Source organism: Phoenix dactylifera, chromosome 10 (genome assembly GCF_009389715.1).
Source record: "Phoenix dactylifera cultivar Barhee BC4 chromosome 10, palm_55x_up_171113_PBpolish2nd_filt_p, whole genome shotgun sequence".
Lineage (NCBI taxonomy): Eukaryota > Viridiplantae > Streptophyta > Magnoliopsida > Arecales > Arecaceae > Phoenix > Phoenix dactylifera.
Genome location: NC_052401.1, coordinates 13,553,089 through 13,568,796, shown reverse-complemented (window position 1 = coordinate 13,568,796; position 15,708 = coordinate 13,553,089).

Below are 15,708 nucleotides of genomic sequence, written 5' to 3'. Positions count from 1 at the left end.
GTTCTTATTTTCTTTCAGATCCCCACAAGTGATCGCCATCAGATATATATTTTTTTTGTAACAGAGCTTCGTTATTTTTGCAGAAGCATACATACCTTTGTATATTTGAATAGTATGGAAGTTCTGTATTTTGTATCAGCCTTAAAGGTTGTACTGCAATATTTTAATATATGAAAGTTTGAATTCCATGGGCTACCTATTACCCCTGTACGAGGCTGCGTGCTATTGTGGGCGATGGTCGGCAATGGCACGGCCGTGTCACGGATTTGGGTCTGGGGTGTGACAATTCCCACCTCAAATTCGCTCTAACTTAAGCGTCGGAGGACCCAGTTAGAGCAAATCCAGCAAGCTCTTTAATCTTTGTTTATTGCCCCGCAGGTTCACAGGATGGGTGGCAACATTATCTAATTATAATGACTCCGCAAGCTTATAGTTATTGCCAAAACTGGCTCGTACTTCCGATTTCCAATATAAAGGCCCAACAACAGCCTGATCCTGTGCTTCTAGTCGGGCCATGGTCCATTGAACTTAATCATGATTGTTTTATTTCTGCCCTCAGCCTAACTCTAATTTATTATGGTTTAGGCTCCATTCCAATCGTTGTATACTTGAGCCTTGGTCCATTTTTTGGCCAGACGGACCTGGCCTACCCCATTGATACCCCTACGTGATCTGACTTGGTAAAGAGAATATATCTTCCCCAAAACTGGACCTAACCCATGACCTTAACTGGGTTAATGGTATGCTCATTTTTGGTTTAAATCACCTCCATCTCCATGCCGCTGGATTAAGCCATTATGTTAAGCTCATGAGCATAGCAAGGTGCTTTGGAGCTGCACCTGAATGATTTGAGTCCTTATCACTCCATGAACTCCTCTCTCCATTGCCCCCCATTCTTCAAAACTTTAAAGAAAAGAACTTAGAGCACGCATGCTAATTGAAACATTACTCATGAAATCCATTGCCTATGAACATAAAAGAAAATGTCAACAATCTTTGCTAAAAGCATAAAAGAAAATGTCAACAATCTTTGAAACATTTCTCATGAAATCCCTTGTCTATGAACATAAAAGAAAATGTCAACAATCTTTGCTAAAAACATAAGATATATAGTTGTCACCCTTCCATTGCGTTTGGTCACCTACTATATCAGTGGGTTACTTTAGGGACCAAGGAAGATATTGTCTTAAATGCAGTCATATTTGAAAGATACAAGACTTAAATAAGTTGTGATCCCAGGTGTTGCTTCATAGGGGCAAGAAGATATGCTATCACTACTCATACCGGTCCACAAGCGTTGACAAAGCTTCCTTACAAGATTAATTCAATTCTAAGGAATGCTTTTTTTCAAACATGCAAGCACTACTAGCCTTTGAACTCCCCCATATAGGGAAGACCTGAAAGGTCACCTTTTCTTACCATGTCGATTGCCATGCCTTCTGGAGGGTCTTTGGTTGTGTCCACATATGCCCTTTTTTTTCGGTTCAGTTTTACCTTTTGACAGGGAAATAATGATGCCACCAGGAGGGAAGAAATAAGAGTTTAGTTAAGGATCTGTTGTGGGAAAGGAGAAGATGAGCTTGTTGGCAAAACCTCCTAAAAATGTCTGAAAATGATTGGAGATGGCTTGTGTTCATAGTGTTGCACCATGGAAAAGAAAGAATGGTAGGGATATATATGTGAAGTAGACCGTAGATATGTGAGATGAAGCTTATTGACCACATTTTAAGTTCCTATGGGGAAAGCAAACTAGTTTTAAGAAAATGTAGCAATCAGATCAGTTCATAAAAGAAAATGAAATGACCCATTTGCTTAATATTTGTGAAATGAAAATGTGGCAAGTCCTCATTTCAGTTTTTAGATGCAAAAGTCAGTGAATTATTTGGTAAACATATGTACAATAAATAGGAGATGGAGTTGATTTGATTTCTATTTAAAGAATATTTATGTCAATTGCTTGGTGCAACATATATCGTTATCAATTATCAATTAAATTGTAAATTTGATGTTGTATAAATTTGAGGACTACAAGAAGAACATATATCCATATTCATGCACCAAAACCTCTTAAAAGAATTAACATAATATAATCAAATTAGGTTGTTAAGTACCTAGACTGATATAAAATTAACATTGTGAGGGGAGGTAAACTACCTTTGATATTCTATTTTCCTAGTTACATGCTTTCTTGCTTACTGAACAAGTGCTCCAAACTATGAAAGTAATCGAGCAACTAATAGAGCAAACATTTTTGCACTTTTCTTTTATTTCCAAGAATTAATTATTATATGGAAGTTATACATTAATTGTTATCTTCATAAGATTAAAATAGTGAAAATCTGAATTTTCTTATGTCTGCACATATATGGTATGATAATGTTTATAGTATGGAATGCAAGTTTCACATGCTTTTAATTTCCAAGAAGGTTGAAGAATTACAATTTGCAAGCAAAGGAATGGTGAAACAAAAGATGTACATTAGTAGTTAAAAAAACTAATATATAATATCTAACTTCATTATATATTTTTATTTTGAGAAATCAATTTTATGATATGTTATTTTAATTTGTAATTATGTCATAGAATTATTTCTAAACAAAGCAATTTCACCGATAACTTTAATGGACATTATCCCAATATGTAGATGTAGGAATTCTTGATATAATAAGTGATCCATTTAGTGTTTTTGTATGAAACCTTGAAGGATCTAAATCCCTCACAATTCAACTTTTACTCGCGGAAAAGCTATTCAATCTGTTTAGAGGTGTTTACACCACATCCTAAATCATGATGGTGCCTAGAAGATATGTGCATATTCAGTCACATAGCAAGGTTAGGGATATGATGAATATGATAGGACTGCAATAAGGCGTTGACCATGGCCGAAGCAATAAGGAGTTGACGAATATTATTAATGAACACCGTAATAATAACCAAGGTCGAAGCAATAAGGAGTTAACCAAGTTGGCTTGAAGGTGCCTTAAGCATGGGAGGATCATTTTATAGGCCAACAAATGGCTAGGATAAACTATTATAAGCAGGCCAAACAAGGACATCGCAAAAAGATTGAGGCCAATTTCAGTATGATAATCGATTTGCTAGACGATATAGGATCTGGCCATTATGATAGACATGAATAGTAGAGGACAGCTGGTATCAGTTGCTAGAATTGTCAGAGGTGAAGCTCAAACATTAGCTACTGTTAGTGGAATGAGCAGTTATTATATATTTGATTGCTAGTAATGGATTGTAATATCAAGGGATCTTTTTGTCGATCAATGAAACCAGTTTATCTTTAATTTATCTTTATTTTTATCTTTGAATTTTTTATTTTAATTTTCTAATAGGACTCTAATTAATTAGTAGGAGGAGCCAATACAATACTTTGATTGTAGCCCCAGCTACATCCTATTTTTTTAATCTAACGGGCATTATGACGGTGGCAAAATTCTTTGAAGATCAAGGCATCAAGATCCATGCTAATCTCTTCCTATCCTTCTTTTTTTTCCAGCTAGAGACACCGGTAGCATGCTACCACATTCGAACATACCAGTTTAGAAAGGGGATGTTGGTGTCTTTCAATTCTCCAGAATAAAAAGAAAAGAGCACGAACAATCTCTTTCTGGCATACCTAGTGAGACATCCTTGCATACTTACCATTATGCCACTATGCTTGGAGATCAGTAAAGCAGTTGCAAGTAAAGTGGCCATTGCACTAAAACCACTTATGGAGATATGTATAGTATCTTCCTTCGATAGGGAGCAAAGGTACAAGCCTATGCTACCATTCACCTTTACCATAAAAACATGATTTGGCCTGGAAGACGGGTGCCCATTCAATCACATGGCAAGCTTAGGAGTGTTATGAGTGTGATGTGACTGCGAGTATAATAACCAAGGCCAAAGTATCAAGGAGCTAACTGTGTTGGCTTGGAGGTGCCTTAAGCGTAGGAAGATCATTTTAGAGGATGAGAGATGGCCAGGGTAAACTACTATGAGTAGGCGGAATGAGAATATTGCAACATGATTGAGGTTGGTCAAGTATATTAATCGGTTGGATAGATGATACAAGATTTGGCCGATATGATAGACATAAGTAGTAGGGGGTTGATGTCAGTTGCCAGAACTGTCAAAAGTGGAGGACATATATGGGCTACTATTGTTGGAGTGAGTGATTACAATATATTTTGTTTGCTAGTATAAATAATGGATTGCAATCTGAACAAATGATCCTTTCATCTATTAATAAAACTAGTTTATCTTTAATTTATCCTTTCTTTTATCTTTAAATTTCTTACTTTTAGTTTTCTAACAAAACTCTAATTTATTAATAGGAGTAGCAGTATAGTACTTCGATCATAGCCCTGACTACACAATATATTTTTTTTTACCAAAAGAGCAGTGTGACAATAGATAAAGTCCTTGAAGGTCAAAGCGTTAGGATCTATGCTACTCTCTTTCTATACTTCTTTCTTTTCTAACTGGAGATGCCATTGGCACGCCTGCATATTTACATGTGCTAGTTTGAAAATGGGACATATGTCTCATTCGATCCTCCCAGAAAGAGGGTGAACGAGGGGTTATTTCTATAAAAGGAAAAAATCCTTTTAAAGAGTTATGTTCATCATTTTGGAACTAAAAAATTTTACTAGATGAACCATGAAGCTGGGTTCCTATGTATTGAAAAGGTGAAGTTACATAGTTGATAAAATGGTCAAAAAAAAATTCTATTTTCTAAGTGGGGCTAAAGATATATACTTCAAGATTAAATTAAAAAACTTCAAATGATTTAGCTCCTTTTCAAAATATAAAAAATCTGTTGTTCCATAAAAGTTGCGTAATGTGATAACTTATCATGAGTACAGGATTCACCTGGTGTTTGGGTTTAACTCAATCAAAGGAGATAAGGAAACATCGGGAGCACTTGCTCCTAACTTCGGATGCCTATCACATCCGAATATTTTCTTTATGAACTTTTTATATTCTTATGTCTGCCGGGAAAAGAGAGTTTCATAGTGTGTTCCTTATAAGGATAAGGTTTAAGGATTCTTCCAACATTCCACGTGAATTGAAGCACAAAAGTTTAAGGATCCTACCTCTCAAAGACATTCTTACACCCACAAGTGGGACTGTGTTCCATCCTGATATTTAGATGCTTCAGAAAAGGGCTACCAGGGTACAGAAGGTAGGCCCCAAGCTCATTTCACATGATGGAACCAACCTTCTAAGAAAACATTATATCATTGAGAGTTTAAATACCTAATGAACCATTATTGAGCTCTAATTTTGTGGACATTTCACCCTTTCAACAATTTAAGGATACATTTTATTCTCACATTGTTTGGCTGATTCAACCATGTCCAGAATGCCGGTTTGATTTGACTAAACTACTAACTCCTTCCAACATAGATGCTTCTTGAGAAAAAGGAACACCGCTTTGATTGCACCTTTTGTAAGGGCTTGTTAGAGAGAGAAGCTCTAGGAGGAGAAATCTCCTCCAAGGAGAGAGAGCTTTGTTTGCCGTATCTAATGGCTAGTTGTCTCTGGTGAAGTGCTCGGCATGGTGGTCGCCGTCCAAGGTGAAGGGTTGCGAAACGGATCCGGCTCGCAAGGCTCGGTGTCTTTGTTAACGGCCAAGCTTGGAGCCTCCGAGGGGCGGGCGAGTGGCTCTATGCACCTGGAGGAGGCCGAGTGGTACGCTGGCGGGAGCTCCACGGGCTTGTCGGCAATTCAGGAGAGGGGGAATTGCCTCGGGCACTCTGTGATAACGAGGGATGCTAGGGCTTTTCAGGACAAGCATATGTTCAGAGAGGCTAACGGGGTTGCGGATTAGGTGGCCGTGATGGGGACATCAAAGCCACTCGTTCGCGTTCGCACTAGGGATTGGCATCATTGTGGCTGGGAGATGATCTTGAGCCACCAGATTGAGACATTTTATTTTCTGCATTTTGCTTTTGTTTAATCGAGGCAATTTGGTTGGTTATTTGTTATTAGACAAGTCAATTGGGTTAGCTATTAAGTTATATAATTGGGTTAGGTGATTAAATCGATTTTGGCATGTAATCAATTAATTAACTTAGTCAACTGATTGAGAGTCCAATTTTGGTATGTCATCAATTGTTCGACCTGATGTAAGGTCTATATAAAGGCCACCCCTCTCATGAATTAGAGTATTGAAGAATTGAATAAAAATTGGCCTCCTTTCTCCTCCTTCCTCTTCTCTTTTTCTTTCTTCTCCTCCTCTTTTCTTCTCCCTCTCCCTTCTCTATTTTCTCTACAGTGGTCCTCCATCAGGTCGCTTATGTGGCTAACCATTCAGAGAACACCTTGTGGGCAGGAGAGAGAGAGTTGCCTCGGGCACTCTGTGAGCTTTTTTTTTTCTGATTTTATTGGGTATATTCATACACGTATTGTATGATGAACCTGCCAAAGGAAAAAAAAAAAATTCTTCCTAAGATGTCCTCGTATGTAAGCTTGCAACTTCAAAAAACCTGCCATTCACTCACAAAAAGAAAGAAAGAAAGAAAGAGTAGAAAAACCTAACAGCGGGTTCTTACATTTCCATATCTATAAATATTTGAATTTTTGGTAGTTAAGTTGTGAATTTGGTAAACTTTTAGTTGAAGGAACAATCCATTACATCAGATCATGGGTGAAAGTCATGAATATATATATATATATATATATATATATATATATATATATATATATATATATATATATATATATATATATATATATATATATATATAAGGGCAAAGACAAATATTGAAGCATAATTTCTCAAAGGAAAAAGATAAACATTGGAGCACATATGCTACTTAATTTAGGAAAAAGTACAGTTCAGTATATAGGAATAGGGCTGCAAATGGGTCGGGTCGACCCATGACTCGACCTGACCTAACCCGCGTAAGACCCGACCCGACCCAAATTTTAGGACCCACAGGGTCGGGTCGGGCCCTAAATTTGGACCCATTCTATTTTTCAGGTCGGGTCGGGTCCACTCAACCTCAACTCGGATCCGGACCTATCCCGACCCATTTTTTTTGGGGTTAGATTTTTTTTTTCTTAGATGTTCTTGGGACCGACATGTTGAATTTAGAGAATGTTGAATTTGAACATGTGAATATAGCTTATCTAGTAAAATGTCTATATTTTTTAAAAAAAGAATTGGGGCAATAATTGTTTGATGTTATTTATTATTATATAATGGAACTTTGAATATAAAAATACATAGATCAGGACCGGATCCGATCCAACCCGAATGATCCATCAGGTCAAAATTTGTAGGCATGAACCGACCCGACCCGACCCGATTTTCAGCTAGGTCGGGTTTGGGTCCAAAATTAGGATCCGAAAAAGCAATCGGGTCGGATCGGGGTCACTCAGGACTCGATCCGACCCGACCCATTTATAGGCCTACATAGGAATAAATGACAAATAATGAACTAAATAAGGAATGGCTCTGAGATACCTCAGAAAAACCTAATTTATCCCATGTGATTGTCGCAAACAAACCCTGTAGGTTGAGGTTCTTTGTGGTGATTATATTAGATGCAAAATCAGCTATTGAAAACAGCTCGACTGATTTAACGACAATTCAAAAACACCATTGGAGCAGGATTTTGTTAATGGTTAGCGGTTATGAAAGTAAAGCAATTAGCAAATAGTAATTTTGGGGCATATTTGGTTGGGGGAGTTGGGTATGGGAATGGAAATGAGTAACTTTCATTCGAGCCATTTGGTTGAGGAGAGTCTCATTCTTATTCCGATTCTATGAGGGAATGAGAATGCCTCAATCCCTCCAAAACTCAATCCTGACTCTCTTCAGGTATTCAAATTTCATTCTGATTTTGATTCTGATTCAATTACGTACCAAACACATCGAAAAATATTGAAAGATAGGAAGTTTCACAATGTGAAGCTTGATGATTACTGATAGAGGGAAAAATGGATCGTCCAGCCCACCACTAAAAGGCCTCCTAGTTTCGGCCCAGTAAACACCAATGATGAACGACTGAATCTTCACTTCGGCCCAAAACCAGCTTATCTTCGGAACTCCGCCAAAAGCTCCACCAACTCCAGACAAACGCCAATCCGTCCCGACCAAGTTCGGGACGCCAACCCCAACAACACGCTCCGACCCTCGAGCTCAAGGTGCTCCTCTAAGCATATCTCGAAACCCGAAAAATCGAGCCACTCCCAGTATCCGCCAAGCCAACCACTCTCTTCCAATATCAATAGGTTGATTGTTTCGCTCCTGTATCTTCCAAAAGGGAAAAAGATTTCTGAGAGTTGTTTCATGGATCCGCAAGAGAGTACTTGGCTTAGATCCAGCTTATGGAATACCCGAAGTAACCCGCATGACACGACTACTTAACGAGCCTAGCCTCGTCAAATAACTGCACCTATGTGCGTGCCTACGCCCACCTACATGGCCGTACTCCACCACACTGACGTGTCATGTCTCCATAACCGGCCAACAGCAGTCAGACGGCACCTTGACTACTCCGGTCATACCCTGCTGTGACTATCAACGCCCTACCGTTCTCAAGAACGGGCTGTACCATACGTCACCAGCCAACCTGAGCTGCGCGCCATCCGGCTCAGAGCCATGCCTCCTCATGATGGGGACTGATAGTACCTCCATCATCTAGGCCACTCCACCGAGGCTATAAATAGCTCCGTCAGATAATTTATAAGGAATCTTTTTTAGCTGGACCAAATTTACCCACTCTAACTTGATTGTTGGAGAGCCCTCACCGGAAATACTGGTGAGGCTTTGTACAGGTCTGCAGTCGTCGCGCTGGAGGTGGCTCCTGTCTTTTCCTTTCTAGCACCGGCGGCTTCCTCAGCTCTATCGGTGTGGTCACCCTCGGGCCATATTTGAACCACAACAATTACCAACATATTGGAAGATCTAAAGGATTGTGCAATGTAAAGCAGAGATTGCGTACAAACAATTGACAGCATTGTCTGCTAATCCTGCAGTATTCTGATGCATGACTCTCCTATCCTATGCTTCCTTTCCAACTAGCACCTTGCAAGCTTTCTGATTGAAGAGCAATAAATACTAGCTTAACTTATTCTTCTCCAACTATTGTGTTACTAAAGCATTTCCCTGCTATATAATGGCTTTGCATCTTCTTTTTTTTTTTTTGGTAAAAAATAGGAGGGGAGGGGGAGGGGAAGAACCCCACCCGCGTAGCAATTTCCACTGGCCCCTCCTTCCATCAGAAAATATTCGATGCAGGTCACAAGTTTCTGCGTGCCCTCTCCAATCCGTGAGAAACCTCACTGGGCTATCCACATATCAGTACGTCATCCCAGCGCCACCTCAGTACTGATGGAAGAAAAGCATATCCACATAGAGTCATTCGGGCGTGGGGCATCCGGTGTTTTGATTTAATTGACGCCCGCATGTTTCGAACACAGACAACTCGGGTGGAGTCCAAGACCTTTTACCAATAGGCTACCACCTTGGTGGCACTTTGCATCTTTTTTGACACCTAAGAATACCTGTGTGATTCGGCTTGCTAATTGCTGTGTTAACAAGTAAAGCCACCACCAGGTGGATGTTTGTGGTATGGTACATGTATGCTAATTTTTCTTTCCTCCTCTCTTCTTCCACTGAATCAACTGAATTACTATAACCAACAAATAAACAAAGCAAGCTAAGATCAAACAAAACAAGCAACAAATCCACACACGAAAAAAGACGTTCGCCAAACACAATAATTGTACCTTTTTGACGTCTCCTTGTACTCCTACAAACCCTCTTCAACTCCCACACGCAAACCCCTTTGACTAGAAAAAAAGAGTAATAAAGACTTTTTAAAAGCATTTAAAACACAACTATTTCGAGCAAGGATGGAGAAGGAATAATGAGGGAGAAAGTAGACAAAATATCTTGTATATTAAAGAGGAAAAGATCAGCTGCATTCTGGCTTGAGAAAGCTCGACTCAAATAAACTTTCTTTCCATTCTGCAAGTGGAATCTGACAGCCCTTCGTTGCCTTTTTTTTTTTTTCTTTCTTTCTTTCTTTCAATCCTTCCATGCCTTCTATTTGTTTATATAATAATTTAGTGCTTCTATGGAGAACAACAAGGATTGCTCTCTCCCTAGGAGCCAAAGCCATCTAATGTTAGCTTGTCCACGTTGTTCACGGGGCTAAGCTGTGCTTATTGCCATTACTGCCCCTGGATTTCTTTTCAAAATTGTAGAGGTTCTCTCAAGTTCTTGGGGCATGGTTTCATATGTCATGGAGATGGAACTCAAAGCTCATGTTCCAAAAAGCAAAACTTGATCAAATTAAAGTTGAAAATGCATATTTGAGTTCTATCATGCAACATTAACCTCAAAGATAGTAGGTGATAAATAATTTGGATAAAATTGGTCACATTAGATAAGATTAGTTTCATGGTTCTAAAGGATGCAATGGAGATGAAAGGTTGGAACTTTGTTGATGATTAAACTTGTGGCTACATATAATCTTGCTCATGTGATGGTCATAACTCGATGGAGCAACACTTGACAATTAAAAAAGTGTTATATTGATGAAGTCTAGTTAGCATTAGTTTATACAAATAAAATGCTATTTGGTTGAGTTATATTTTCATTAAATGTTACATAAGCTGTTTATTTGCTTTTACTTTTAATAATGCTTCTGGGCTGCTCCAATAAAGTTATATATATTTAGGAAATATTTAAGCTTAGACATCCATAGTAGATCCATAACCATAGGAATTGGAAGCTTTGTTTAACACATTTAAATTTTTCATTCCAACTTTGGAAATTTTGTTCATATGTCGACATCAACCAGGCTACAAGTTATATTTCTCCCCTCCTCTCCTCTCTATCTTTTTTTTTCTTGTTGAACTGGTAGCTCTACACAGCCCTTGAATAATTACATCCACTTGCATCAACCATCAACAAATCTCGAAGATAACCAGTAATGTAGATGAAGATTCCCATAGCTTGGATCCACTAGGATCAACAACCAAGGATGCTATCCAGTTAGCTACCCTATTTGCCTCTCTCAAAATATATTTAGCTATGGAAGGTTTTCTGACATAATCTAAGAAATATTTGTTCTAATCCCCTTCCAACATGATGGGATCCGCTTGTAAAACAGTGATAGAATAAACCAATTCTTACCATACAACTCACAATTCGACCATAAAGACCGTAACATTAATGAGATGAGAGCCTCCTGCTGCAATAAAAGTTGTCCTTGAATCATAAATAATATTGCTAGTTCTACCAAATTGACCCCTGTTTAGTGCCTCAACTGCCACCGAAGCTGATTTTGAGGAAACTAGGAGGTCGGGGTTCTCAAGTGAAAAAAATTAAATGAGATGCAGAACCGATAGATGGGGAATCCTAGATTTCCCTGGCTAATACTCATCAATCCCTCTGATGATCTTACTTGTATGAGATTCAAAGCATGATGCAGAAATCTCAAAACAATAACTAACGAATTCTCATTTATACTTTCAAATAGTCTTCTATTCTTAGTTAACCACATTGGATAAGCAATGTAGCGTAATGAAATGTACCGCTTATCAGCATCTCTTATTTGACTACCAACTCTAATAACTTAAAGGAAATTCTCCAAATTCCAAGGATTGGTAGGTTCTAGTATCCAACTGAAAGCCTGAGACAAAATCTAAGTTGCTTTAGGACATTCAAAAAGTATATGATCAATAGTTTTTTCTACATCAGTGCATTGGTCAAAATATGGAGATACAGAAACACCTCTATAATAGAGAACCATTCTACAAGGCTGCATATCCCAAACCAATTTTTAGAACAAAAAACCCACTCTTGCGTGAACATCTATCCATCATAAAGCTCACTAATGCTAACTCTTTCTCCACTTGTACCATCCCATACAATCCTGTCAGCTGATTCCTCCAATAGGATTGCTAAGGAAAGCACATGAGAACTCAGTTCACCTCCAAAGCTTTGCTTGATAAATCCTCTATTCCATTTCTTTTCACCAACAATCATCCAATCCTAAACCACCTTGCCTTTTAGAGCCTCATAATCAATAGTGTAAGAGAAATGAGCCATTAGTACTATAGATATCTAGGGATCATTAATCACATTTATGGTTCTACCATCACCTATAATCAATCTAAGCCTAAATATCAGTGTATGCTTACATGAGTAAATTGCTTTCCAAATAAACTAATCTTTACAATAAGAGTTTCTAGAAGTAGCTAATCCTCCCTCCCCATACTTTTCTCCATCAACTTGCTCCAAAAATTTTGAGGCTCCAATAAAAACTTCACTGCATGTCTCACCACCCATGCATCCTATCTCATTAATAGAGAGTGGATACTAAGACTACCATTTTGAACTGGTTAAACTGCATCCTATGAGAGAAGATGGATCCTCCTTGCCCAGTTAGAAGAACCCCAAAAGAAATTCTGCATCATATGTTCAATTCGATTAATGACTCCTCTCAGAGAATAATTGTATGTGCCATAAAATAGGTCGACATAGAACTCAACACCAACTTGACCAAAACAACTCTTTCCATCATTGATAAAGTACTTCACTGCTATCCTACCAATCTATCCTAGTTCTTCTGTGTCAATAAATAATGGAATGATACTTTATGTTGTTGACTTGTGATCAAAAATCCCAAGTATTGCCAAACTCCTTCATATTCTTTAATACCATGACGATGTCCAATCTGATGCTTAATTTGGTAACCAATTTTGGGGCTGAGCTTAATTGTTGATTTGTGAACATTAATTCTCTATTCGAACATCAAACAATAGTCCTCAACAAGATTACGTAGAAGCACAACATTCATCAAGGTAGCCTTAGCAATCAAAAGATAATCATTTGCAAATAGTAAGTGAGATACTAGACATGTCAATGAAGCAGGCTAATACACAACAAACATTGGCTCATTTTTGAATTTAGCATTCTAGTAAGAGCATCAACACAAGGGATAAATAAATAAGGTGACAACGGGCAACCTTGGCACAACTTAATACTCGACCAAAAGAATTTTATTAGTGTAGACGCAAACATTTAAGAGCTAGAAACTTATAAGATGGGTCTCGAAGAACATACAAATTTTTATATCATGCATATATTTCAGACATTTAACTATTGTGGTAAAAAAGGGCTTAGTTGCTCCCTACAAGTTTATAGAAGAATCTTCATTGTTGATCACCTGATGGGGTGGTACCACCACGTCCATCCCCTGGCTCTACATCTCCTTTCTCAATCACCCTAATTTATTTTCATAACTCTTAATTTACATAACCACCTGTTTATAGGATAAGGAAAAATTATTACTCTCTTTCTCCTTACCTACTTCTTCTGATTTCCCATTGAGATTCGGATTATTTGGATTATCAGAAGAAGAGAGAACCTCCACTTCCATAGATTTTTTAGTCTCCTCATTTTGATTGGCCATCATCTCCAAAGTTACCATTACATGCCTATCAGAAGCAATTTTCTTATCCCTCCTTAATATCTCCATTGGGTGAAGTCTCAAAAGGTCAAGACACAACCAACAATCGATATGTTGTAAATAATAGTTCTGAAGATATAAATACAAATACTTACACTTCCTTTAGGATAGCAAATGCGAGTTGGGTCGTGTTAAAGCTCATTATACCTTTAGCAAACACCTGCATCTGATTGAAATCAAACCGCAACTACAACCCACAAGCAATTGGCCAGATCTGTAATTCTAGGTCAGTGTTTATAGGCATGGGGCCATTTTTGATGGATCAAGCTAGACTTGCTTGCGACCCAGCCGCACTTCCAGCAAAGCTACCAACACCTTATACAAAGCTAGCTTCGGGTAGGCCCAAACTAAACGAATCAACATTTTGGACCGAAGTTTCTTTAATTTGGGTTTCAATTGATTCATCTAAAGGTCCAAAATGGTTGGTACTCGAACTATTCTTTTTACCAATATCATATGATTATTTGCATACCTTGCTGGTCCTTGCATGGTTTGATGCCTAGTAAATCTAGAGAGCCTTTCCCACCCATTAGTTCCACAATCAACGGTTGAAGAGTTCAGCCGATTCTTCCTCCAACCTGAGATTGCTCCTAGGGTTTCTCCTCCTTCCTCCTTTTCCCCTATGCATTGCTCCTAAGGCTTTTTGATCTTGTTGCAACCATCGATTGCCCAAAGAGGGCTTTGTTTGCATCTTCTTCAACCACATCCCCCTTCTCCCTCCAATCATATTACATGATTAGGTATCTCTATAGAAACTCCATGAGCTTTCACCCTAACATTCTCTGAATGGAGATGAACCACCCTCCTCCAGCACCCTACCACCGAGTGCCCAATATAGACACATCGAAAGCAAATAGTTGACACATTTTTGTAAATAAGCTATTGCGAGAATGTTGAAGGCCTTGGATAGTAACCCTAGGTTTCAGCGATTTGGTAACATTCACCCTCTCACGGACTCTTGCAAATGCGATGATTCGGAAGTTGCCAATAAAGTCATCAATAAACATCAGCTACCCGGTTGTTGATGCAATGTGCAAGATGAATGATTTCTCCCAATACTCCCATGGAAGTATAGGCATCTTTATCCAAATTAGTGCCATCTTTGTAGCTCCTACCTTTGAAAAAAAAATCCGACTTCTAAAGCTTAATTGACATCACTTGCCTCACTATAATCAATGGTCCTCTTGCCAAGATAGAATTCCAATCAGATTTTGATTAAAATCTGAATACAAAGTGATCTTCTGCCATGGCAAAGGATTCAAAATCACTAGGCAATCTTCTCGTCTGCTTGAAATCTTTTGAGATCAAATTCAGCATAATCCTTTTCCAAGACTTTTAGTCACTATAGTAATAGACTTCCACTTCCGATGAGCCTCCTGCATCTCCTCCTCCAGCAATATAATGACCTTTGAGAAGTGGTTCTATAGAATGGCGGTTTTCTCATCCGTAATCTTCTTGGTGTGCCACGAAAGTTGCTGCCGGCCCTGAAGAACTCTTCCGAGATTGATTTAGCTCTCCTTTCAATTATTTAATGCTTCTCCTGAGATGTATCCATATTTCATCCCAGTCAAGAATCCTAATCTCCTTCTCCAGCAATCCAAGGTGGTTGACGAACGGAGATTTTTCTCCAACATAACTTTCAATGCAAACTCTATGCTTTCCTTTTCTTTTAAAAGTAATATTTTTTATCAACAAGTTAGAATGGCCGGACACAACACAAGCTAGTGCACTTTTTATGGAAACTCAAATTGCAATATATAATAACAATGGTAGATCCTTGATAAAGTTGGCATCCCAAATTTTCTAGTAAGAAACTATTTTGGCCTCATAAATAGGAGTGACTTTGATCATCGACACTCAATAATATGCAGGAAAATTCAAAACAAGTTGCTGCCGTAATCCAAGCATCTTGTTAGTCAAATGCTTTCTAACTTGCAGAACTCCTCAAGGGTGTTCTTGTCTTTTAAGATTCTCTATTTGGCACATTTTTTTCCTTCCTTCTTGTACATCACCAGTGAAACAAAAGCAAACGCAAGACCAAAGAAAATATCTTGAAGGGTATCCCGCAGAAGGCGGCAAATTTGTCATATTCCACAGATAATGTTGAATAAGTTATATAATTGAATTCCACTAAACTTATAAAATGACAACTTGTTAGCCCCGCCAAAAATACAATACTCCTCTATCTCATATTGAATAAAACCAAAAG